At 42.2% G+C, this 25724-nt stretch overlaps 1 long non-coding RNA gene across 2 annotated transcripts; it reads left to right on the top strand.

Moving 5' to 3' along the window:
* Positions 1-40: 40 nt before the first annotated feature.
* On the top strand, positions 41-25620 carry LOC138742781 (uncharacterized). 2 transcript variants are annotated; one of them, XR_011344399.1, is made up of 3 exons: positions 41-114; positions 13910-14090; positions 23553-25620. It is a non-coding gene; the product is annotated as an uncharacterized lncRNA (long non-coding RNA). The 2 variants fall into 2 exon arrangements; XR_011344400.1 differs by lacking the exon at positions 23553-25620 and having other exon boundaries at positions 13910-14153.
* Positions 25621-25724: the final 104 nt, after the last annotated feature.

Raw genomic sequence — 25724 nt, 5'->3', positions numbered from 1 at the left:
TGAAGCTATATGATATCACAAAGCAACACAACAAGATGGTCTTCCATTAGTAATGGGAAAATAACTAGGCTTACATCATTCACAATTGGTACTGTCAGCACTCGTCAATTTCAGGTATGGAAAAATAGAAAATATGTGAAGCCCTTGTACCGCCACTCAATACGATCATTGCTAATCAGATAACGTCAGTACTCTATTCATGTTTTCTCTCCATATATCTTGACCCCTTCAGCCTTAATTCCTACATCAACTCCCTTTTGAATATATCTTTCAAAATGACCTCATTAATTTTCTGTGGCAGGGAGTTCCACAAGCTCACAGCTCTCTGAGAGAAGACATTTATCTCAGTCCTCAAGGGTTTACAGCAGTGGTTTTCAACTTTTTCTTTCCATTCACTTACCACGTTAAGTATTCCCTGAGCCATAGGTGCTCAGTGATTAGTAAGGGATTACTAATGTGGGAAAAAGAGTTGAGAATCATTGCTCTAGACCTAATTGTTACTGAAATATTTTGCTTGAGAAAAATTGTCATTGGCCAATTTCCTTTTGAGTTATGAAACCATGCATAACGAGTCAATTAGGTGCGATTAAAACAGTGGTTTTCAAACTTTTTCTTTCCACTTACATCCCACTTTAAGTAATCCCTTTCTAATCACAGAGCACCTATGGCATAGGGATTACTTAAAGTGGGATGTGAGTGGAAAGAAAAAGTTTGAAAATCATCGGTTTGCAGCTTCTCCTTAGACTGTGAACCCTTGATCTGGACTTCCCCAACATCAGGAACATTCTTCCTGTATCCATCCTGTCTGTTCCTGTCAGAATATTACATATCTCAGTGAGACTCCTCTCATTCTTCTAATTCAGTTTAACCCTAGTCTGTCCAGTCTTTCTTCAAACATCAGTCCCACCATCCCAAGGATCAGTTTGGCAAAACTTCACTGCACTCCCTCAAAATCAATAATGTTCTTCCTCAGATTAGGGACCAAAACTGTACACAATACTGAAGGTGTAGCCTCACCAAGGCCTTGACCTCCCTGCTTCTATATTCAAAACCTCTCACTATAAAGGCCAATGTGCTGTTTGCTTTCTTCACTGCCTGCTGTACCTGAATTCCAGTCTTCAGTGATACAACGTGTAAGGTAAAACATCATGAGATGGGAATGTGTAAGGAGTTACCCTGTACAGGGCTGTAACAAGAAGGGGAGGTGTCCTTGTACTCCTGTTAGGTAAAACATCATGAGATGGGAATGTGCAGGGCTATAACAAGATGTGAATGCATCCTTGTACTTACAAGATAAGAGAGACATTGATGGATTGAGAGGCAGGAAGCTAGCAGGGAAAGGATAGCAACAGTTTTAGTCATTGGACAAGTAATGATATGATGATGTTCTAAGCACATATCCAAGGGTATAAAAAATCACCATTTTGCTGATAACGGCAGAATGCATTCTCCGACTAACATGGTTAGTCGCAAGTGTTACAATCCGGTAATAAAGAACAAAGAACCCTGATTTCGACTCAGTCTGGTGTTTGTCTCACTCATTCATGAACAAAGCAGACCTAACAAACGTGACACCCAGGTTTCGTTACACCTCCTAATTCATGACCTTTCAGATAATCTGCCTTCCTGTTATTGCCAAAAATCCCAATCCTAAAATCTGTGTTTCATCTCACTGATGTAGAGGTAGTCACGCATCTGTCCACCATGTGGTGAAGGTGGAAAAAGTTAGTACCTTCAAGTTCCTGGGAGTTCATATATCAGAAAACTTCTCCTGGGGCCAGCATATTGAGGCATACCAACGCCTCTACTTTCTAAGATGACTGAGGAGATTTGGCTTATCGTTGGATACTCTATCAAACATCTACAAAGTGCACTGTAGAAAGTATACTGACTGGTTGCATCAGAGCCTGGTTTGTAACTTATTACCCAAGAGCACAGAAGGATGCAGGGAGTAGTGAACATAATTAGGTCCATCACAGACTCCAATCTCCCATCCACATAATGCATCTATGTGAAGCACTCCCTCAAGAAGGCAGCCAACATTATAAAGGACCCCCATTACCCTGGTCACAACTTCTTCTCACTGCTACCTTTGGGCAGAAGGAATAGATGCCTGAACACCAGCACCTCTAGGTTCAAGAACAGTTACTTTCCATCAGCTATCAGGCTCTTGAACCTCCCCTTGTTGCACTCATCATGGATTGTTCCATTTCCACAAAAAGATTGTCTGCACTATTGTGACACCACTTTTTACCTGCAATATGAATATTTATTATCCCTTTGCTAATTTAATTTCATGAATCGTATTGGAGCAACTATGTCACAGTGTGAAATGAAGAATGAGAAAATGATCAGACATAGTCCAGTTGAACTTCAGTAAAAGTCACTCAGCATTTTAAAACTCCACACATTCCAAATGACGTCATCTCATTGTGACATCATGGCATCACTCGAGCCGGTTTGGTTAAGCCTCTGGTGAGCTGCTACGTTATTGTAGTTCTTATTACCTGTTTGGATGCAGCAAATAAAATTTGAGTGCATCTGTACATTGTACAATGTGTATGACAATAAACTCAATCTCATCGGGAGAAGTGAATATAGTCGATGAGGTTGGAGGTGGTGCGGGTGAACAAGTATGCAGCTTTGGCTACTGTTGAAAGGGTCGACGTACTGCAGATGAGTTGTAGTGATCAGGTCTCTGATATGGAGTCTGGTCCTATGACTAAGAAGGGAAGGGATAAGAGGAGTCACGGGATTGTGATGGGGATTCTACAGTTAGGGGTACAGGTCGAAGGTCTGGGTAGGAGATTAGATATCTCGCATGGTATGTTGCGTCACTGGTGCAAGAGTACAGGATATTATAAATCAACTCCATGGCATACTGAGGAAGGAGGGAGAACAGCCAAATGTCATTGTCCATGTGGGGACCAATGACGTGGGGAGGAAGGGTCTGGAGGTCATGCAGGTTGAGTTGATGGAGATAGGAGCTAGGTTAAAGGACAGGGCCTCCAGGATAGCAATCTCAGGATTGCTACTAGTGCCACATGCAGGTGAGGTAAGAAATAGAAAGATCATGCAGCTAAACATATGGCTGAAAACATTATACAGGAGGGAGAACTTTAGATTGGTAGATAATTAGGCCAACATTCCAGGGATGGTGGGATCTGTTCCAGCAAGATGGTTTACATCTTAACTGGAAAGGGCCAAATATTCTTGCAGGTAGGTTTGTTAGTGTGGCTCCGGTGGGTTTAAACCAGATGTGAAGGGGGAGGGGAATCAGAGTGAAAGATGTAGGGGAGAAGGATGAAATTGAAGTCAGAGAAGTTGTATGCACCATGAGTCATCAACGTAGAGCAAGAGAAGGAGATTTTCTTCAATGTATTTATTTCAATGCTCGGAGTATTGATAGATATTTGGAATTATAATGCTGCAGCCATTAGTGAAACATATTAATGATCTGGAGGATGGGGCAGTAAATTGGATTAGTAAATATGCAGATGATATATGAATTGTGGATAATGAAGAGGGTTTTCAAAGATTGCAGAGGGATTTAAACTGCTTAGAGGAATGGGCAGAAAGATAGCAGATGGAGTTTAATGCTGATAAGTGTGAGGTGCTTCATTTTGGAAAGAATAATCAAAGCAATGTGGTAAAGGGGAGGGCGTTGAAGAATGCAGTGGAGCAGAAAGATCTAGGAATAACGGAGCATTGTTCCCTGAAGGTAGGAGCACATGTCGATAGGGTGGTGAAAAAGGCTTTTAGTATGTTATAAATTAGTGCATAGAATATAGGAGTTGGGAAGTAATGATGAAACTGTACAAGGCATTGGTGAAGCCAAATTTAGAGTACTGTGTGCAGTTCTGGTTACCGATTTATAGGAAGGATATCAACAAGATAGAGAGAGTGCAGAGAAGATTTACAAAAATGTTGCCTGGGTTTCAGCATCTAGAATACAAGGAAATATTGAGCAAATTAGGTGTTTATCCCTTGGAACGTAGAAGGCTGAGAGGAGATTTGATAGAGGTGTTTAAAATAATGAGAGGGATAGATAGAGTTGATGTGGAAAGGCTTTTCCCATTGAGAGTAGGAGAGATGGATACAAGAGGTCATGGATTGAGAGTTGACAGGCAAAGGTTGAGGAGTAACATGAGGGGGAACTTCTTGACTCAGAGAGTGGTTACTGTGTGGAATGGGCTTCTGGGAAAAGTGGTGGAAGCAGGGTCAATTTTGTCATTTAAGAAAGAGTTGGATGAGTATATGGATGGGAGGGGGATGGAGGGATATGGTAGGGTGCTGGTAGGTGGGATTAGAGGAGGGTACTTGGATCATTGCAGACTAGAAGGGCCAAATTGGCCTGTTTCTGTGCTGTAATTGTTATATGGTTATAGCTGTAGGAGGGCTGTGGCAACTAAACATACCAGGATCTCATTGCTTCAGGTGTGATAGAATAGAGGGAATGAGGGGGAGGTGTTACATTGCCTATTAGAGAGTATTAGAGTGGTGCTTTGGAAGGATAGATTAGAGGGCTCATCTAGAGAAGCACTATGGGTGGAATTGAGGAGTGGGAAAGAAATGGTAGCACGTATGGGGGTGTATTATAGACATCTAATATGGAGAGGGAACTGGAAGAACAAATTTGTGAGGAAAAAGTATACATTTGCAGTAAGCACCAGGTTGTGATTGTGGGAGATTTTAACTTTCCAGACATTGACTGGGGCGCATGCTGTAAATGGGCTGGATGGTTTGGAGTTTGTTAAATGTGTGCAGGATAGTTTTCTATATTAATATATAGAGATACCAACTAGAGAAGGGGCAGTGTTAGATCTGCTATTAGGAAATGAGACCAGTCAGATGACAGAGGTGTGTGTAGGGGAAAACTTTAGGTCCAGTGATCACAATACTATTGGTTTCCAAATAATTATGGAGAAAGATAGGTCTGGACCCAGGGTTGAGATATTTGGTTGGAGAGAGGCTAATTTTGAGGAGATGAGAATGGATTGGGAAGGTATGGACTGGGATAAATTGTTTTGTGGGAAAAATGTAGAAGGAAAATGGAGGGCATTCAAAGATGAAATGTTACGGGTACAGAGATGGTGTGAACCTGTCAAGATGAAAGGAAAGGTTAAAAGTTTTAGGGAGCCTTGGTTTTCAAGGGCTATTGGAAATATGGTTCAGTAAAAGAGAGAAGTGTACAAAAAGTACAGACAGCATGAAGTAAATGAGATGTTAGAGGAACAGAAAGAATGTAAAAAGAATCTTAAGAAGGCTAAGAGGAGATGTGAGGTTTCTTTGTCAAGTAAGGTGAAAATAAATCTAAAGGGTCAATACAGATATATTAGGAACAAAAGGATAGTGAGGGATCAAATTGGTCCCCTAGAGGATGAGAGTGGACGGCTATGTGTGGAGCCAAATGAGATTTTGAAGCGTTTTTCTTACTCAATATTTATTAAGGAGAAGGATATTGACCTTTGCAAAGTAAAGGAAATAAGTAGGGAAGTTCTGAAAACTATGATGATTAAAGAAGAGGAAGTATTGGGACTTTTAAGGAAAATAAAGGTGATAAGTCTCCAGGTCCTGATATTCCCTAGGACCATGACGGAGGTTAGTGTAGAAATAGTAGGGGCTTTGATGGAGATATTTAAAATGTCATTAGTAACGGGGATGGTGCCAGAGGATTGGAGGGTTGCTCATGGAGTTCCAGTGTTTATAAAAGGTGCTAGGAGTAAATCTAGTAATTATAGGCCCATAAATTTGACATCATTGGTGGGTAAATTAATGGAAAGTATTCTTAAAGATGGTATATATAAATATTTGGATAGGCAGGGTTTGATTAGGAACAGTCAACATGGATTTGTGAGGGGAAGATCATGTTTGACAAACCTTATCAAATATTTTAAGGAGGTCACTAGGAAAGTCAATGAGGGTAAGGCAGTGGATGTTGTATATATGGACTTTAGTAAGGCCTTTGGAAAGTTAGTTAGGAAGGTTCAATCATTATGAATTAATATTGAAGTAGTAAAATGGATTCCACAATGGTTGAATGGGAGATGCCAGAGAGTAATGGTAGGTAACAGTTTGTCAGATTGGAAGCCGGTGATGAGTGGTGTCCCTCAGGGTTCAGTATTGGGTCCATTACTGTTTGTCATATACATTAATAATCTGGATGATGGGGTGGCAAATTGGATTAGTAAATATGTAGATGATACTAAGATAGATGGAGCTGTGGACAGTGACGAAGATTTCAAAGCTTGCATAGGGATTTAGTCCAGTTAGAAGAGTGGGCTGAAAGATGGCAGATAGAATTTAATACAGATAAGTGTGAGGTGTTACATTTTGGTAAGGCTAATCAAAATAGAACATACATGGTGAATCGATGGGCATTGAAGAGTGCAGTAGAACAGAGGGATCTAGGAATAATGGTACATAGTTCCCTGAAGGTGAAGTCACATGTGGGTAGGGTGGTGAAGAAAGCTTACAGTATGTTGGCCTCTATAAATCAGAGTCTAGGATCTGGGATGTTATGTTAAAATTGTACAGGGCCTTGGTGAAGCCAAACTTGGAGAATTGTATACAGTTTTGGTCACCAAAGTATAGGAAAGATATCAACAAATTGGAGAGAGTTCAGAAATGATTTACTAGAATGTTGCCAGGGTTACAGGGTCTAAGTTATAGGGAAAGGTTAAGTTGAGAGGGGATTTAAAATTATTAGGGGTATAGATAGAGTTGATGCAGAGAGGCTTTTTCCTTTAAGAAAGGGGGAGATACAAATGGGGGAGATGAGTTGAGAGTTAGGGGGCAAAAGTTTAGAGGAAACATGAGTGGTGGAACAAGCTTCCAGACAAAGTGGTGGAGGCAGGAAAAGTTGGATATTTATATGGATGGGAAAGGAATGGAGGGTTACCTCTGGGAGAGAATGGCTTTCCCCCTGAGATCTATAAGGAATTCATATACCTATTTAATGCCCTTGATAATGGATGTAGTGAACCAGGTAGCAGAGAGGCAGATTATTATTAAGGTGATACCAAAAAAGAACAGGAACCCATTGAAACCATCTTCAAACAGATCCATCTCATTGCTAAATGCAGATTATAAAATAATAACCAAAGCCTTCCCAAATTGATAAATCCGGATTAAGTGGGCTTCATTAGGAGGAGACACTCTGCTAACAACCTGAGTAAATTGTTTAATATTATACATTTGGCACAATCAACACAAGACCCGAGTATAATAGTTTTGTTAGATGGCCTTTGATTGGCTGGAATGACCATTTCTGTTTAAAGTGTTGGAAAAATTTGGATTAGGACAAACGTTTATTAATTGGATAACACTTTATGACAAACCTCAGGCAAAAATTATTACAAATGAACAAATGTCATCAATATTTCCCGGCAGGGTTGTCCTTTGTCTCCAGGACTGTTCACCCTAGCAATTGAACCATTGGTGGAGGCCATTAGGAAAGAACCAAAGATAAAGGGATTCAGAGTGGGCCAGCTAGAGTATAAAATAAATGTAATGGCAGATGACATGTATCTGACAGACCCGACCAGGTCTCTGGAGGATTATGGTGCGATATCGGGCTACAAAGTCAATATAGAAAAAAATAAGATCATGACACTGAATAAATTTGACTGTCAAGAATACCAAAGAAATAGTAAATTCAGATGGCAGACAGAAGGTGTTAAATACCTAGGAATCAAGACTGACAGTAACCTGAAGAATTTATACAAACTTAACTGCCTCCCTATGCTGGAAAAGATTGAAGGTGACTTAAAATGATGGAGGGACCTGCCCATCACCTTAAAGGGGAGGGCTAATTGTGTAAAAATGAAAGTGAAGCCAAGACTCCAATATCTCTTCCAATCTCTACCCATTCCATTACCATGGTCTTTCTTTAAAACTATAAACAGTAATATAAGGACATTTATTTGGAATGAGAAAGTGCCCAGGATATCTTTAGAAAAATTGACATGGGTCTACAGCTTGGTGGGGGGTAGGGAGTTGGGTTAAGGTTACCTGATTTTAAAAAAATATTATCTAGCTGCTCAGTTGAGGTTCCTCTCATCCTTCTTTGAGGAGAGTGAGCCGCCCACAGGTGCAAATCGGATTGCATGCAATGGGGGAGAGGACAGTGAAGGATTTTATATATAAATGAGATACCAAGTTAATAGCAGAAAAATGGACAACCCCCATATTAAGGCATATAATTCAAATTTGGTACGAGATCAATGAGTGTGTTGGAGAGAAAGTGAGAATACCACCAAAGGCCCCACTGACCCATAATGAACTTGGGCAATAAAATCTTGAAGATCTGACATCAGCAAAGGATCCTATATATTGAGGACTGCTACCAAAGAAGATGGCTTATGTCTTTTGAGGAGCTAAAAGGTAAATACAATTTGTCTTATAGATCCTTTCACTGTTTTCTCCAATTAAGATTGTTCCTAAGAGATAGATGGGGTCCCGCAATGACCCTGTCTACACCTAACGGAGCAAAGGGGGTACTGCAACCAGGAAATACACCTAAATTTATTTTGAGAATGTTCTTTGTACTTCAAGGTGAGAGCCCCAAGCAGGGGGCAGAGAATTCAAAATTTTAAACCCATATAATCCAAATAAGGCCTCCAAGTTTTCCAATAAAAAAAATAATTATGTAAATTATATGTTATTTTTTCCAATGCCAGTAGCTCCACCTCACACCACGAAAGATCCATTTGGCGAAACCAGAGGTGTTGGAGATGTACTTTAGATGTGGGGTGGAGGTGGGAATGCTTGTTCACGCAGCTTGGTCCTGTGGAAAGGTGGACCCATTTTGGCAGGTTTTAGTTCATATACTAACGAAGCAGAGCGAGTGCTGCAACTGGGAAATGCACCTAAATTTATGTTCTCTGTACTCCAAGTTGAGAGCTCCAAGCAGGGGCTACACAGATCAAGGGAGACCTTTCCCACCATACCCGATGTTATACCTTTTGGGGAACCTTATGGATATAAGCTATAAACTATCCAAATTCCAAATTCAATTTGTATTAGTTGCTTTGTCTGTAGCAAAAAATGTATAGCGATGACCTGTAAGTCAGACTCCCCTCTCCTTATCAGTCAGTGGACAACAGAGATGTACAGCTCTATTCCCATGGAAAAAAAAATCATGAACAATCTTCGAAACCAACACAGCACCTTGGTCAGAATATGGCAAACCATATCTGATGCACATGGGAGCAACTGTAGCCACACTTCGACGAAAATACCAATAGGTGGATTAATTACAAAATGATGTAAAGAGTGGCTCCACTGCTTCTCTGGACGTCCATTGGAAGCACCAATGCTGCATCTAATTTTTTTGTGATGTTGTGGCTGGTCCGATCATAAGGGCCAGATGGTGATGGTTTAAATTTTTCCTTTCAAGGGTTTTCCTTTATGGGGGGGAGCGTGGAGAGGGAGGGGGAACATCACATTTTTGTAATTAGTTGGTGGATATTTGTATATATTGAAGAAATGTGTGTTGTTTCTTTTTATTGATAGAAAATGAAAAATTAAATATTCAAAAAAAAGCAATGGAGGGTTACAGGTTGAGTGCAGGTCAGTGGGGTTAGGTGGGAGAAAGTGTTCAGCATGGACTTGAAGGGCCAGGTTGGCCTGTTTCTAATCTATAATTGTTATATAGTTAAATATGGACTCATGTGGAAAGGCTCTTTGGGGCCCTGGATGGTGGTGTTACACTTTCTGTGACTGCAGGGGTAAGTACCAGGGATAAGTAAGAGATGGTTGGAGAGCGATGAGTGGACAAGGGAATCACAGAGGGACCATTTCCTGTGGAATGTGGAAGAGTGGGGAGGGGTAGATGTGGCCAGTGGTGGTGTCTGGTTGCAAATGGAAGAAATGACAGAGAAAGATGAACTGAATGTGGAGGTGGGCGGGGTGAAAGGTGAGGACAAGAGGAACCCTATCCCTGTTCTGTATGGAAGGAGAGGGGGGTAAGTGGAACTCCAGAGACGGAGGAAATGTTGGAGATGGCTTTATTGACCACAGAAGAGAGGAAGTTGTGTTGCTTTAAAAAAAGAGGATATTTCAGATGTTGTCTAGAAGGCCTCATCTTGATAGCAGCTGATGTGATGAAACTGTGAGACATTTAAACTAAAGCTCTGCTTTATCCCTCTACACCCTACATATTCATGTGTCTATTTAGAAGCATTTTAATTACGTATATCTGTTTACATCACTATTCCTGGCAGCCTGTTCCAGCCCCACACATCTCCTTCAGAAACAAAGAACACTTCAGCACAGAAAACAGATCCTTCAGGCCTTCTAGTCTGTGCCAAACCATTATTCTGCCCAATCCTACTGACCTGCACCTAGTCCATATCCATTCATATTCCTTTTATCCATGTACCTGCCCAAATATTTCTTAAGTGTTTTCCTTAAATTTGTCTAACCCTCATCTTAAATGCATCCTCCAGTGTGTGACACGTTTTCACTGGGGAAAAGATTCTAACCATGCATCTGATCAATGCCCCCTCCCCCCCCGATGTTACAATCAAGAGACCTTGTCTGTACCACCTTGCACCAGCAGGAAACAGGTGCCAGATGTTGCTGGGATGATGCATTGGAGTCTCCACTGGCTTTGGGTTTGGGTGCTCTCTGATTTGTGCTTCAGTGAAATATTCTCACCTGCAGAGGGCCTCCTGGTCCTTGCCAAGAGAGTCAGCCTGTGGCTTGCTCCAGGGGCTCTGGAGAAAAACCATGGAATTTTTTAAATAAAAATGGCACAAGGAACAAGGACCCTTTACTTCCTATGGACACTTCATGGCCTGCTGAGTTTTTCCAACATGTGTATATATTCAACTTGACATCAACATCCGCAGACTTTCTTGCTTAACTAGCAATGTGGAGTTGTAAAAATCACAAAAGACTGAACATTTGGACCTGCACTAAATGTCCAGAAATCCAGATGCCAGAAATCTGGACCACCTGAGAATCCAGATTTCTCAAAAACTCTCAAAATTTAAAAAATTTAGTAGGCTTATCTGCATGCATGCAGAAGCACCACAGATGCACAGAAGTCATGGAAATTAATGAATAAATTAAACATTTTAAATTTAATTTAAATGTAGACATATAGCGATAACAGGCCATTTTGGCTCATGAATCTGAGCCACCCAATTAACCTATACACCTGGTACGTTTTGAAGGATGGGAGGAAACCGGAGCTTCCAGGGAAAACCCATGCAGACAATATACAAGCTCCTTCCAGAGAGCACGGGATTTGAACCCAGGTCCCGCTCGCTGGCATTGTAATGGTGTTGCTCTAACCACTAAGCCAATTGTGCTGCCCTAAATATTTTTGTGAACTTTAATAAACTATCAAAAGTTACCTCCTGAAATTTGAATTTTAAAAGTACTGCCCGAGAATCCAGAAAATCCGAAAATTCAGACCAATCCACATCCTGAGTTTTCAGGCTTTAGAACTTTTACTCTATTTTTCTTTAACAAAGAAAAGTGTGAGGGGTGGCTTGTAACAGGGCTTTAGACAGCAAAGTGTTGATATAACTGCAGAGACATTTCATGATTAAGCACAGGTCAGGGTAGAAGGTAATAAATCCAACAGGGAAATGGAGAAACATTTCTCCGCAGAGAGGAGTGAAAGTGTGGGACTTGCTCCCATGGAAAGGAATTGGGGTTTGCTCCCTTGGGGAGGGGTTGAGGCTTGGTCCCATGGGGAGGAGTTGGGGTTGGGTTGGGTTTCGCTTGCATGGGCAAGGTTTGGGGTTGGGGTTGGGTTTGGTACTCTTTTCCATGGCCAGAGTGGGGGAGAGTGTGAGGGAGAAGGTGACCCCTTGTCCTCGATTCAACCACCAAGGGAAACATTTTACCCACAACCACCCTATCTAAACCTTTCAAAATACAAAATGCCTCTATGAGATCTCCTCTCATACTCCTCTACTCCAATGAATACAAACCAAGAACTGCCAAATGCTCCTCGTATTCTTGCATTCTGGGAATCATCCTAGTAAATCTTCTCTGCACCCTTTCCAACAACATTACATCTTTTCTAAGATAGGGAGCCCAAAACTACTCCAAATGGGGTCTCACCAGTGCCACATAGAGCCTCATCATCACCTCTTTACTCTTGTACACTATTCCTCTTGAAAGGAATGCCAACATAGCATTCGCTTTCTTCACTACCAATTTCACCTGGTCATTGACTTTTAGTTTTCCCTGCACAAGGACACCCAGGTCCCTTTGCACATCCAAGGTCTGAATTTTCACCCCATCCAAATAGTATTCTGCCTGTTTATTTCCACTGCCAAAATTTACAACTGTACATTTCTCTATGTTAAATCTCATCTGCCATAATTTTGCCCAGTCTCCTAATCAGTCTCTATCCTTCTGCAACTTATGGTTTCTACTACACTTCCTACTCCGCCAACTATCTTGGTGTCTGTGATAGTACAGACCTATCACCAATGTATATAGTTATAGTATCTAGAGTGTAATGATTGTGCTTACAGCAATTGGCTGAGCGATTAACAGTAGCCACGCCTACTGTCTGGGCCTTAAAGGGTTGTGTCCCTAGCCAGGTCGGATCATTCTGGACTGGTCGGCCACCTGTGAAGAGCTCCTGTCTTTTGCTAATAAAAGCCTTGGTTTGGATCAACAAGTCTTTGGTTCTTTCGACAAGCTCTACAGTGTCATCCGCAAATTTGGCCACTAAACCATTTATACCACAATTCAAATCATTAATATAAATTGTAAACAGCAGTGGCCCCAATACCGACCCCTGTGGAACACCACTAGTTACAGGCAGCCATCCAGAACGGTAACCCTTAATTTCAACCCTTTGCTTCCTGCCTATCAGCCATTTCTCTATCCAGTTTAATAACTTCTCTGTAATTCCATGGGCCCTCATCTTATTTAGCAGTCTAATATGCAGTGCCTTATTAAAAGCCTTTTGAAAATCTAAATAGATAACATCCACAGCCTCTCATTTGTCTATCCTACTTGAGATTTCTTCAAAAAACTCTGATGGGTTGGTCAGGCAAGATCTACCCTTAAAAAACCATGATGACTTGGACTGATCCTGTCATGCATCTCTAGGTATTTCATCACCTCATCCTTGAGGATCGACTCTAATATCTTCCCAATACTGATGTCAGATTAATCGGCCTATAGTTTCCTTTTTTCTGTTTCCCGCCTTTCTTAAACAGCAGAACCATATTTGCGACCTTCCAATCCTCTGGAATCTCTCCAGAGTCTATCGATTTCTGGAAGATCATCGCCAATGGATCTACAATCTTCAAAGCCACCTCTTTCAAAACTTCATCCGATCCAGGAGATTTATCAATCTTTAATCCATTTAGTTTGCCTAGCACAATTTCTCTAGTAACCCGAACTGAATCTAACTCAAGGACTGTACTCTGGGGAGGGTCACCCCCTTAGGGTCTGTACTCTGGGGAGGGTCACCCCCTCAGGGTCTAAACCCCAACCCTCTCAAGAACTGTAACCTGGGGAGAGTTGCACATTCATGTGTGATACCTTCAGGGTCTTCTCTCTATGTGCACCTGTTTTACTCACAGGGATTTTGGGGTGCTGTTGCTCCTGCTCCCCAATTTCCCAAATGGCATTTTGCCCTCGTTAATTTTACTCGGGGTTGGGGGGGGGGGTTGAGCAGTGCTTTGTCTGCCTGCTGTGTGAAGCTCACCCTGAACAACATTGCATCAGCAATCGTCCTGCATGCTCATGGATGGATGTTAGTTTGAGCTCTGTAGAGACTGCAGAAAATAACTCATGGATTCCGGAACATTCCACATCTCCAGAACTGAATATTAAAACCATGAATCAGTAATTGTGATATTTTCAATGATTTGTTAGATTTATTGAAGCTGTTCAGGTAATTGAGTTCCATTTTTCATTGCAGCAGTAACTTGCCTCCAGAGTGCACGCATTTCTCGTGCTGTGTGTGTTCTGCGGATTGATGCTCCCCATCCTCAGATTTCACAACCTCCTGCTTTCTTCCTGACCCATTGCTGATGTTGGCATTTTCAGGGAGTTATGAGCCTGCAGACTAAGGACCCTCTCAAAAAATCAATCCTTTAAAGGTCTTTGCTTATTTTTGTACTATATATAAGTCTTGCTGGTATAAAATGATCCAAAATGTATAAGCTCCCACTTATCTGAAATCAATTCCATCTGCCTCTACTCCACCCAACTTTTCACTTGATCTTTGTTCCTCCGCATCCCATCACTGTTTGCAGCTTGACATGGAGGCCTGTGACCCACATCAGGGGTTGGTGCTGGCCCTTCTGCTGTCTTTTATCTATATTAATGATTTGATGGCAGTGTCGTTAACATAATTAGTAAATTTGGAGATGTTACTGAAATGGCATTGTAGTGAAGAGTGAGGAAGTATATCAAAGTTTACAACAGGATATGTCTAGATTGAGATGTAAATAAATTGGGGATGGAGAGATATTTAGCAGCAGAGGTTTAGCTGGATGTGGACGTCATGTAGAGCATCAGCAGCCCAGGGTAATCTTCACTGTGTGCCTGACCCCAGGACTGAGTGATGGGACAGTGTGGAGAGAACTTTACTGTGTGTGTGACCCATACCATTCCTGCCCATTCTGTGCAACAAACACTCCACTTTTGCTCCTGCAGGATCCTATTATGCAGGATAATTTCAAGAATAATATTAATCAAACTTTCAACAAAGTTGAAAATTCACAGAATGGAAGTTTTTGTTGAGAAAATCTCGAATACTTCATTAATGAGGGAGGTGGATCCGAGGAATGGTTCTACATTTAACAGAATGGCGGAGTGATGCATTGACACTGCTGACATGGATGTGAATGTGCAGGGGAGGATTCCGCTCAATCAGGCAGCTACTGCAACCAGTTTTTGAATTAATCTCATCTTTCTTACTGACAAGGTTAAGATTTGTTTACCAGCAAAATAATATTCAGATTGACACAGTACTGAACAAGACCATAAGACATAGAAACAGAAATAGGTCATTCATCCCATCAAGTCAGCCCTGCCATTTACTCATGATCTGATCCATTTCCCCACTCAGCCCCACTGCCTGGCCTTCTCCCCATAACCTTTAATGTCCTGGCTAATCAAGAACCTGTCAATCTCTGCCTTAAATACACCCAATGACCCGGCCCCCACAACCACCTGTGGCCACAAATTTACCACCCTCTGGCTGAAGAAATTCCTCCACATCTCTGTTCTAAGTGGGTGCCTTTCAATCCTGAAATTGTGCCCTCTTGTCCTAGATTCTCCCACTGTGGGGAACAACCTTACTACATCTATTCTGTCCATTCCTTTCAACATTTGAAATGTTTCAGTGAGATCCTCTTCATTCTCCTAAATCCCAACGAGTCCAGGCCAAGAGCTGTAAAACACTCCTCATATGAAAACCCTTTCATTCACAGAATCATCCTTGTAAACTTCCTCTGAACCCTCTCTAATGTCAACGCATCCTTTCTTAAATGAGGAGTTCACAATCCTTCACTGTACATGATCAGACATACCTTAAACAGCTGAGTGACTGCACTTCAGGAACTGGATGACTGTGACCCCACCTTTGGATCTGGCCCCACCTCTGGATCTGGCCCCACCTCTGCACCTGGCCCCACCTCTGAATCTGGCCCCACCTCTGGACCTGGCCCACCTCTGGACCTGGCCCCACCTCTGGACCTAGTCCCACATCAGGAGCTCAATCACACCCCATCCCCCACAACTGCAAACTCGGTGACCCCCCCCCCCCCACCCCGGGAGCCAGCTGCCAGAGGACACTGTAGAATGGGGAATAATTGAACCTTCCAAAGACATTCTGACAGCTATGGATTAGAGGGTACAAATCGAAGAAGGATCAGGCAACAATTCCAATGTAGTTATCATTGACGTGTTGAGTTGAATGGTCTGTTCATTATTGTGTGATTCTATTATGCTGGGAGCATTAATCTGTATGTGGGACATGGAGACTGGTATTCAGAGTGTGTGGAGACCAATACACGGGGTGTGGAGACCTGTCCATGCAGTAGAACATAGAATATTAGAGCACAGTACAGGCCCCTTGACCCATGATGTTGTGCCAACTTATACAAGCCTACTCAACAATATGAACCTTCACTATCTCATACCATAACCCTCTATTTTTCTTTCATTCATGTGCTTGAGTATTTTATATGTCCCCATTATACCAGCCTCCACCACCACCCTGGCAATGCATTCCAGGCATCCACCACTCTCTGTGTAAAAAACACCCCTGACGCCTCAACTAAACTTCCCTCCATTCACTTTGTACAGAAATCCTCTGGTGTTTGCTCCTCTCGCCCTGGGAATAAGGTGCTGCCTGTTCACTTTTCTATGCCTTTTATATTCTTAAGTCTCCTCTTATCCTTCTTTGTTCCAAAGGGAAAATCCTCTGCTAGCTTTGCCTTAAGTTCTCCTATACAGGGAACATCCTGGTAAATCTCCTCTGCAACCTCTGCATGGGCTCACATCCTTCTCAAATGAAGTGACCAGAACTGAACACAATATTCCAAGTGTGGTCTCACCAGAGTTTTATAGAGCTGCAACATTACTTCATGGCTCTTGAATTCAACCCCCAACTAATGAAGGCCAACATACCATCGGCCTTTTTAATTATCCTATCAACCTGCAGTTTTCTTCCTTATCAATTCCACCAATGGTTCTATAACCAAAGCAAGCAGTGAAGGGGACAATGGGCATCGCTGACTTGTTGACTTGCTTAATTTAAAGTGATCTGATACATATCCATTTATTACTATCTTTGCTAACGGTCCATTACATAATGCTCTAATCCAATTATATAACCATATAACCACAGCATAGAAACAGGCCATGGCGGCCCTTTGAGTCCACACCAGTTCCCTTGAACAACTCCACTAGCTCCGCCCTCCTGCTCTCCACCCATAACTCTCCAGCCCCCTCACATCCAAGTACACATCCAACCTTCTCTTAAATGTCAGAAGGGACCCTGCCGCAACTATCTCCTTTGGGAGATCATTCCTTTCTGCCACCACTCACTGAGTGAAAAAAACATCCTCTAATATTTCTCCTAAAGTTTTGCCCCCTTACCCTTACTCATGCCCTCTTGTTGCAACCTCCCTTGCCCTCAGGGGAAAGAGTCTGTTTATTGTCTGTCAGGTTGGAGGCCGGTGACCAGTGGTGTGCCTCAAGGATTGGGCCCATTGTTGTTCGTTATATACATTAATGATCTAGATGATGGGATGGTGAATTGGATTAGTAAATATGCAGACGATACTAAGATAGGTGGAATAGTGGATAATGAAGAAGGTTTTCAAGGATTGCAGAGGGATTTGGGCTGCTTAGAAAAGTGGGCTGAAAAATGGCAGATGGAATTTAATGCTGATAAGTGTGAGGTGCTTCATTTTGGTAAGAAGAATCAGAATAGGACATACGTGGTAAATGGGAGAGCATTGAGGAATACAGAAGAGCAGAAAGATTTAGGAGTAACGGTACATCGTTCCCTGAAGGTAGAAACGCACGTGAATAGGGTGGTGAAGAAGGCTTTTAGTATGCTGGCCTTTATCAATCATTGCATGGAATATAGGAGTTGGGAGGTGATGTTGAGATTGTATAAGATGTTGGTGTGGCCTAATTTGGAGTTCTGTGTGCAGTTCTGGTCGCCTAATTATAGGAAGGATATAAACAGAGTGGAGAGAGTGCAGAGAAGGTTTACCAGAATGTTACCTGGGTTTAAGCATCTAGAGTATAGAGAGAGATTGGACAGATTAGATCTTTATTCTTTGGAGCGTAGAAGGTTGAGAGGGGATTTGATAGAAGTATTTAAGATTATGACAGGGATAGACAGAGTGGATGTGGATAGACTATTTCCGTTAAGAGGAGGAAAGATTAAAACAAGAGGACATGAGTTAAGAATTAAGGGGCAGAGGTTTAGAGGTAACATGAGGGGGAACTTCTTTACTCAGAGAGTGGTAGCCGTGTGGAATGAGCTTCCGGGAGAAATAGTGGCGGCGGAGTCAATTGTATTATTTAAGAAAAGGTTGGACAGGTATATGGATGAGAAGAAGATGGAGGGTTATGAGCATTGTGCAGGGAGGTGGGACTAGAAAGGGGTGTTTGGTTCGGTGCGGACTAGAAGGGCCTAATGGCCTGTTTCCGTGCTGTAATTGTTATATATGTTATCTATTCCTTTCATAATTTTAAATACCTCTGTCAAGTCCAATGAATAAAGTCCCAGTCTCCTTAATCTCTCCCTGTAATCCAGATGCTGTAAGCCAGGCAACATTCTTGTAAATCTTCTCTGCACCCTCTCCACCTTATCTATATCCTTCCTATAATTTGGAGACCAGAACTGAGCACAGTACTCCAAACCTGGCCTCACCAATGGCTTAAACAGTCGCAGCATCACTTCCCAGCTCCTATATTCTATACTATGATTTATGAAGGCCAGCATACCATATGCCTTCTTAACCACCTTGTCCACATCGGAATCCACCTTCAATGAACTCTGTACCATAACCCCCAGGTCCCTCTGTTCCTCTGCGTACCTCAATGCCCTCTCCTTAACTGCATATGTTCTATTCTGGTTATTTTTACCGAAATGCTGCACCTCGCACTTGTCTACATTGAATTCCATCTGCCATCTTTCAGCCCACTCTTCCAAACAAACCAAATCCTTCTGTAATGCAAGAAAACCTTCCTCATTACCCACCACTCCTCCTATTTTCATATCATCCGCATATTTGCTTACCCAGTTAACTACACCCACCTGTAAATCATTAATATAAATGATAAACAACAAAGGACCCAGCACCGATCCCTGAGGCACCCCACTTGTCACAGGCTTCCAACCTGACAGACAGTTGTCCACCCTGACTCTCTGCTGTCTGTCTTCCAGCCATCTATGAATCCATGTCATAATCTCTCTACTAATCCCAAGTGACTGAACCTTTCTTATTAACCTTACATGTGGAACTTTATCAAGAGCCTTACTAAAATCCAAATAGATCACATCAACTACCCTACCTTCATCCACTTTTTTTGTCACCTCTTCAAAAAACTCAACAAAGTTCATCAAACACGAGTTTCCCTTTACAATAGACAATAGACAAACCCATGCTAGGTGCCCCTAATCAATCCCTGTCTAATATGCATATATACTATCTCGAAGAATACCCTCCATAACCTTCCCCACCACCAAAGTCAAACTTACTGGCTGATAATTACTTGGGCTACACCTAATGCCTTTTTTAAACAGCAGAACTACATTTGCAATCCTCCAATCCTGCAGTACCACACCCTCCTCCAGTGATCTTTGAAAAATCACTGTCAGTGCCCCTGCTATTTGCTCCCTGACCTCCCTTAAGGTCCGGGGAAAAATCCCATCAGGACCAGGAGACTTATCCACCTTTATTGACCCTAGAAGGTCCAGAACCCTCACTTTTTAAATCCCTATCCTCTCCATAGCTAAGCCATTTGCCTCACTTATCTCTTATAGCCCAATGTCCCTTTCCCTCATGAATACAGATGATAGTTTAAATTTCTGTAACACTTTAAACAAATAATTCCACTCTACCCTGTTGAAGGTTTTCTCAGCGTCGAATTTACAACCAACATGTACATAAAACTACATATAAGGAAGAGGATGAAACAAAGTATAAACCAAAACAAAGTTGGGAAAAAGATTTAAACAAAGAGGAACACGATAAATACAAGATTATGTATGATACAATATAACTGGCTACATAGATTATTTAATCCTCCTCAGAAATTAAAAGAGTGGGACCCAACAGCATTGGATAGATGCTTTCGCTGTGAACAAGAGAATGGAACAATATTACATGCAATTTGGACGTGTTCAAAAGTGAAAACTTTCTGGGAAGATTTAAACCTAATATTAAACAAAATCACAAAAAATAATATATGAAAAGATCAAAATAAATTTTCTGTTAAATAATAAGAGACAAAAAAATTAGGACTTAAGTTAGACAGAGCCCAAAAAAGATTTATTATGAGAACACAAGCAGCAGCAAAAAAGTGTATTATGACAACTTGGAAAATGGAAGCAAACCTTAAAATACAACAGGGGTATCCAGAAATGACATTAGAACAAATCAGATACAATCTGAAAGTCAAATATAGATTATTCCAACAAATTTGGGAACCAAATGTTAGAAAATGGTGACCAAATGTTAGAAAATGGTGACCACAGACCTCCATCTCTTAAAACGACATGATTATGAACATGATAAGATTTAAATATGTAAATACGACTTCTTTGCTTTTTGTTATTTCTTTGTTTTATGTGTTTAATTATTTATTGGTTTTTGAAGAAGGGTGGGGGAGGGATGAAAGAGGGGAAAAGGGGGGAAAAAGGAAATGTCACTGTGTATATATTAGAGATGATCATTTGTGAAGGTTGTTATTGATATGATTCACGGAGCAAGAAATAAAACATTTTTTAAAAAACCTTCACGGCAATGTTGAGAGAGCTGTGGATTTAGACCCCAAGGTCCCTCTGCTCTTCTGGTAAGAATCCTACCATTAACCAAGTTCTCCACCTTCAAGTTCAACCTTCCAAAATCCATCACCTCACACTTATCCAGATTGAACTCCATCTGCTGCTTTTCTACCCAAATCTGCATGCTGTCTAGATCCTGTTGGAACCTACAATTACCTTTTACACAATCCACAACTCTTCCAACCTTCATGCCATCTGCAAACTTATTGACCCATCTCTCTACTTTCAATGTAAATTTAGGGATGCAGCATGGTAACAGGTCCTTCAAGCTCACGAGCCTGTGCCACCCAATTTCACAAATTTGACCTACAACCCTGGTACATTTTGAACAGTGGGAGGAAACCAGAACACCTGGAGGAAACCCATGCAGACGCAGGGAGAACGTACAAACTCCTTACTGACAACACGGGACTTAAACCCCGGTTGCTGTAACAGCTTTGTGTTAACCATTATGTCATACTTTGTCCAGGTCATTTATAAAAATCACAAAGAACAGGGGTCCCAAAACCGATCCCTGCAGAACTTCACTTGTCACTGACGGAATACGTTCCATCTAATACTGCTTTCTCCATCAAGTCAATTTTGAACCCACGCAGTCAAGGTTCCATGGATCCCATGCCTCATGATGTGTCTACAATGGAAGACTTTGTCAAATGCCTTAATAAAATCTAGATGCACCACATCTACTGCTTTACCTTCATCATTTTCTTTTGTTAATTCCTCAAAAAGCTCAATTGAGCTTATGAGCCACAACCTGCCCCTCGCAAAGCCATGCTGACTATTCCCAAAGACTATGCTTCTCTAAATGCTTGAAAATTCTGTCCATAAGAATCTTCTTGAGTAGTTTCCCCACTACTGATGTAAGACTCACCGTTCTATAATTCCAAAGATTTTCCCTAATACTTTTTTTTAAAACAAGGGGACTACATTTGCCATTTTCCAGTTCTCTGGCATCTCCCAGTGACCAAGGGGAACATAAAGATCATTACCAATGCCTCAGAAATATCTTCTCTCACTTCCTGAAGCAACCTGGGGAATATCTCATCTAATCCTGGGACTTATCAATCCAAATATTTTTAAGAAGATCCAGTACTTCTTAATCTCAACATGGTTCACCATACAAGCCTGTTCTATTCTGACCTCACCTTGACCAAGATTTCTGTCTCTTGTGAACACCAAAGCAAAGTATTAATTTAGGACCTCCCCAACCTCCTCCCCCTCCAGGCACATGTTGCCTTCTTTATCCTTTAGTGGCCCCACCATCACTCTGGTCATCCTTTGGTATTACATACACATAGGACACATTGGGTAATGTGTATGTAATCCTACTTGCCAAGGCCTTCTTGTGCCCCATTTTGAACTTCGAAGTCCTTAAGTCTCTTAAATTCCTTCTTGGCTATCATATCTTTCTCATGAACCCTTCCTGTCTTTTTCTTCCTATACCTTCTATATGATTCCTTCTTCCTCTTAAGTAGCTGTATTACCTCTTGTCACCACATTTCCTTTTTCCTATCATCTTTTCACTATTTTAATGGGACAAACCTATCCAGAACCATATGTAAGTGGTCCCTAAACACCCTCCACATTTTTTCTGTTCCCAATTTAAGATCCCCATTTCCTGCCTAATCCTCATCATTTTGTTTACATCTATTCTTTTCCATAGCTATACTGAAGCTCAGGGAGTTGTGGTCACTCTCACCAAAATGCTCCCCCACCTGACCAGGTTCATTCCCCAGAACCAGATCCAGGCTGGCCTCTCCTCTCGTCGGCTGGTCCACACACTGTGTCAGGAATCTTTCTTGAATACATCTGAAAAATTCAGCCCCATCCATCCCTCTTGCAGTCAATAGGTGCCAGTCAATATTAGCGAAGTTGAAATCACCCATAACTACAACCCTGTATTTCCCACCATCCCAAAACCTGCCTATTTATCTGCTCCCTTCCTGTTTCTGACTTTTACCCACACTGACTCAGTGGACACTCCTTCCACAACATCTTCCCTTTCTGCGCTTCTGTCAGTTATCCCTATAATGTCCACCACATCGTAATTCCATGACTGATCTAAATTCATCTCCCTTATTCCTAATATTAACAACTTTGAAGTAAACACATTAAAATCCTCCATTGATGCTCCTCCACTGCCTGTCCTTCCACACAAACTCATTCACATTGCATCAACCTTTCCACCTTCTGCTCTATAATCCACCTTCTTGTTTCTATCCCCCGCCAAACTAGTTTCAATCCCCAGAGCAGCACAAGCAAACCTTTCCCACAAGGGTATTACTGTATATACCTGTGTAATAGTTGATCCCATGTAAAGGTCAACCCTCCCCTTTTTTGGGCTCTGACCACCGCCCGGCTGAGATCCCAACCGTGGATCCTTATCCTGCTACTTGGGGGGGATGGAACTGGTTCATGGCGGGGATGGAACTGGTTCATGGGGGGGGGGGGGGGGTGGAGATCTAGTATGTGAGGGGGAAGTGAGTGGGGACTGGTACATTGGGGGGCTGGTTCATGGGGGGATTCTGATGCATGGAGAATGGAATTCCATACACTGGGAACTGCTACATTTTAAAATTTAGACCTGCAGCACAATATCAGGCCCTTTTGGCCCATGAGTCAGTGCTGCCCGATTACCCCCAATTAACCTACATCCCCTGGTATGTTTCACATAGTGGGAGGAAGTGGGAACCCCCAAGGAAAATCCACACAGACACGGGAGAACGTATAAACTCCTTACAGACAGTGCAGGATTCAAAACCCCGTCCCAATCGCTGGTGCTCTAAAGGCATTGTGCTAACTGCTACACTAGCCATGCCACAAGATGTGAATATTGGTCTGAAACTGCTCAGTTCTGTGATGAGTTTGAATCCCCCTCCATGAGTTGTGAGATGCTGAGGGAGGGGGGGGGGCCAGATGGCCCCCATTCAGTAACCATTGGCCTATGTTCATCTTGAAGTAACAATTACTGTCACCTTTCAGAGTCTGCTCAGTCCAGCCTGACTTTGCCACTTACTTTCAGAAGTGAATGCTCTCTCGTCAGTGGATTCAGTCAAACTGTGCAACATCGGCTGCTCACTTCCTCGTCAGGATGATAAGCTGCATCTGAATAAAGGCAGAAGCACAGAAAGACAGGCGCTGGGTCACAGAATAATAACCCCTGCTGCGTGTCTGTGCCAGATAACAGCTCAGCATTGAATAGGCCTTGAATTGCAATGTGGGCATTACAACTTCTCTCTGCCGCACCTCCCAATGCCCGTGGGCGTCTGTCAGATGTAAATTTTATTGTGGTGTGCAGGCTGTAATCTTACATTGCAGCTCATCTAATGGACTTAAACACACCACACAAATTTTTCCTGCTGCAGGACAGTGTTCCTGCACCGCACCTGCCTCCTTGTACCCCTCATTAACCTCCGACAACCTCTCCTGTTCTTCTGCCTTTCATTATAACCCAGCTTCCTCAAACTACCTTTTCTGCTCTACTGCCCATCAGAGTGATCCCTACTCTGACCTCATGCTGGGGATTGAGGTTTCTCCACATTTTCAAGTCCCACTTTGAATGGTCCTACTCAAACTTGGTCATGAGTTGAAACCTTTCACATTACAAACTTTGTCAACTCACACTTCAGAGTGAAACAAGGAAGTTTGCAAACGTGATTGTAGAGATACACAAAAGTGTTGAAGGAAGTCAGGTGTGTGGTCATAGAGGTTGAGAGCAGCAGGGAGTTCAGACGGGGAGCAGTGAGAGAGATTCTCATAGAACTCCCTCCAAAGAGAAGTTTTTCAAGGTAAGCATCCTTCAAAGAGATTTCACCACGGAGCAGTGAAACAAGGAAGTCTGCAGACACCGTGATCATAGTAAAATGCAAACACTTCCCTTCGTCAAGGCACCTTGTTGGTTATAGAGATTTTAATTGCACATTTCAGAATTCCTTTTCTGGTTAGAGATCCAATCTTTCCAACTATGTCCAATGGGTAGCTAGAGTCAGGAATTATCTGAACAATATTTTTTTTGGGATCACCTTGATGAACTCAGTTTCTGTGAAATGGGTTCCACAGGGATCTAGCCCTATCCCCACTCCAGATTTGTAAATGTGGTGGATGGTTATGAACCAGCACAGGGCCCTCCCTCTCTCCAGATACCATCTCCAGCATGAAGAACTGGGTTACACTCTCTATTACGTCGGGTAGGTCACATTACTGGCAGGCTCAACACCAGACTTGAAACAGACACTCATTCTGAGCTCTGTTATCAGCAAAGATTACAGGTCAGACAGAGGATGTGCTCAAGGTCTCTTGCAGAAATGAATATCACTGACTCCTGGGGATCTTGACACACTGAGAGTGGAGAGGAAGCATTCAGGGTACTTTGGCTCTATTCCTTGGGAGCACACAGAAGCCCTGTGTAACGCCCCACCTCACAACTACCAGTGAGCAAAGACACAAGAGAAAGCATCTGTTGAAAACTAGGGCAAAAATCAACCTGCTGAGGACAGTGGTGAAGGCTTCCATCCTGAAATATCAACAATTCTTTCTCCCACTGATGGCACTTGACCTGCTGAGTTCCACTGTGACAGCTAAGACCAACCACCAACATCACTACAGTCTCAGATGACTAAGAAAGTTCAGCATATCTTCCATGTCCTTCTGTAGGTATATCATCAAAAAAATTCTTACTGTTGCCTCTGAGAATGATGCGGAAGCTGCTCTGTTTGAGATCAGCTCAGAACATCATGCAAACTTTCATCTCCTCCACAGACTCCAACTACATCTCCCCCTGCCTTAGAAAGGCAGCCAACATACCCCATCACACCCCAGACACACTCTCTTTTCCCTCCACCCATTGGGGAAAAGGTTCAATTGAGTGAAAACATGCAGCAGCAACAGGCTTAAAGCAGTTTCTTCTCTGAAGCTATCAGGCTCTTGAATGAACCCCATATCAGTGCTCGCACCATGCCCTTCTTTTGTACTAATTGGATTTATTTTCATTGTAAATCCACACTCTGTAATTGTGCTCTTGTTTCTCTAGTTCACGTGGTGATATGAATGTTAAAGTTAACCTGTTGGACTGTTCACTGTATCAGGTAAAATGTGACAAATAAAATTAAACTTGACTTCAAACAACTACACCCTTCCCCCTGCCCCCACCATGGGGAAGAGACACCCCCAAGCTCACACAATTGCAATAGGAACA

The sequence above is a fragment of the Narcine bancroftii genome, chromosome 9 (assembly GCF_036971445.1).
Source record: "Narcine bancroftii isolate sNarBan1 chromosome 9, sNarBan1.hap1, whole genome shotgun sequence".
NCBI lineage: Eukaryota > Metazoa > Chordata > Chondrichthyes > Torpediniformes > Narcinidae > Narcine > Narcine bancroftii.
This window is presented reverse-complemented; position numbering and strand designations above follow the sequence as displayed.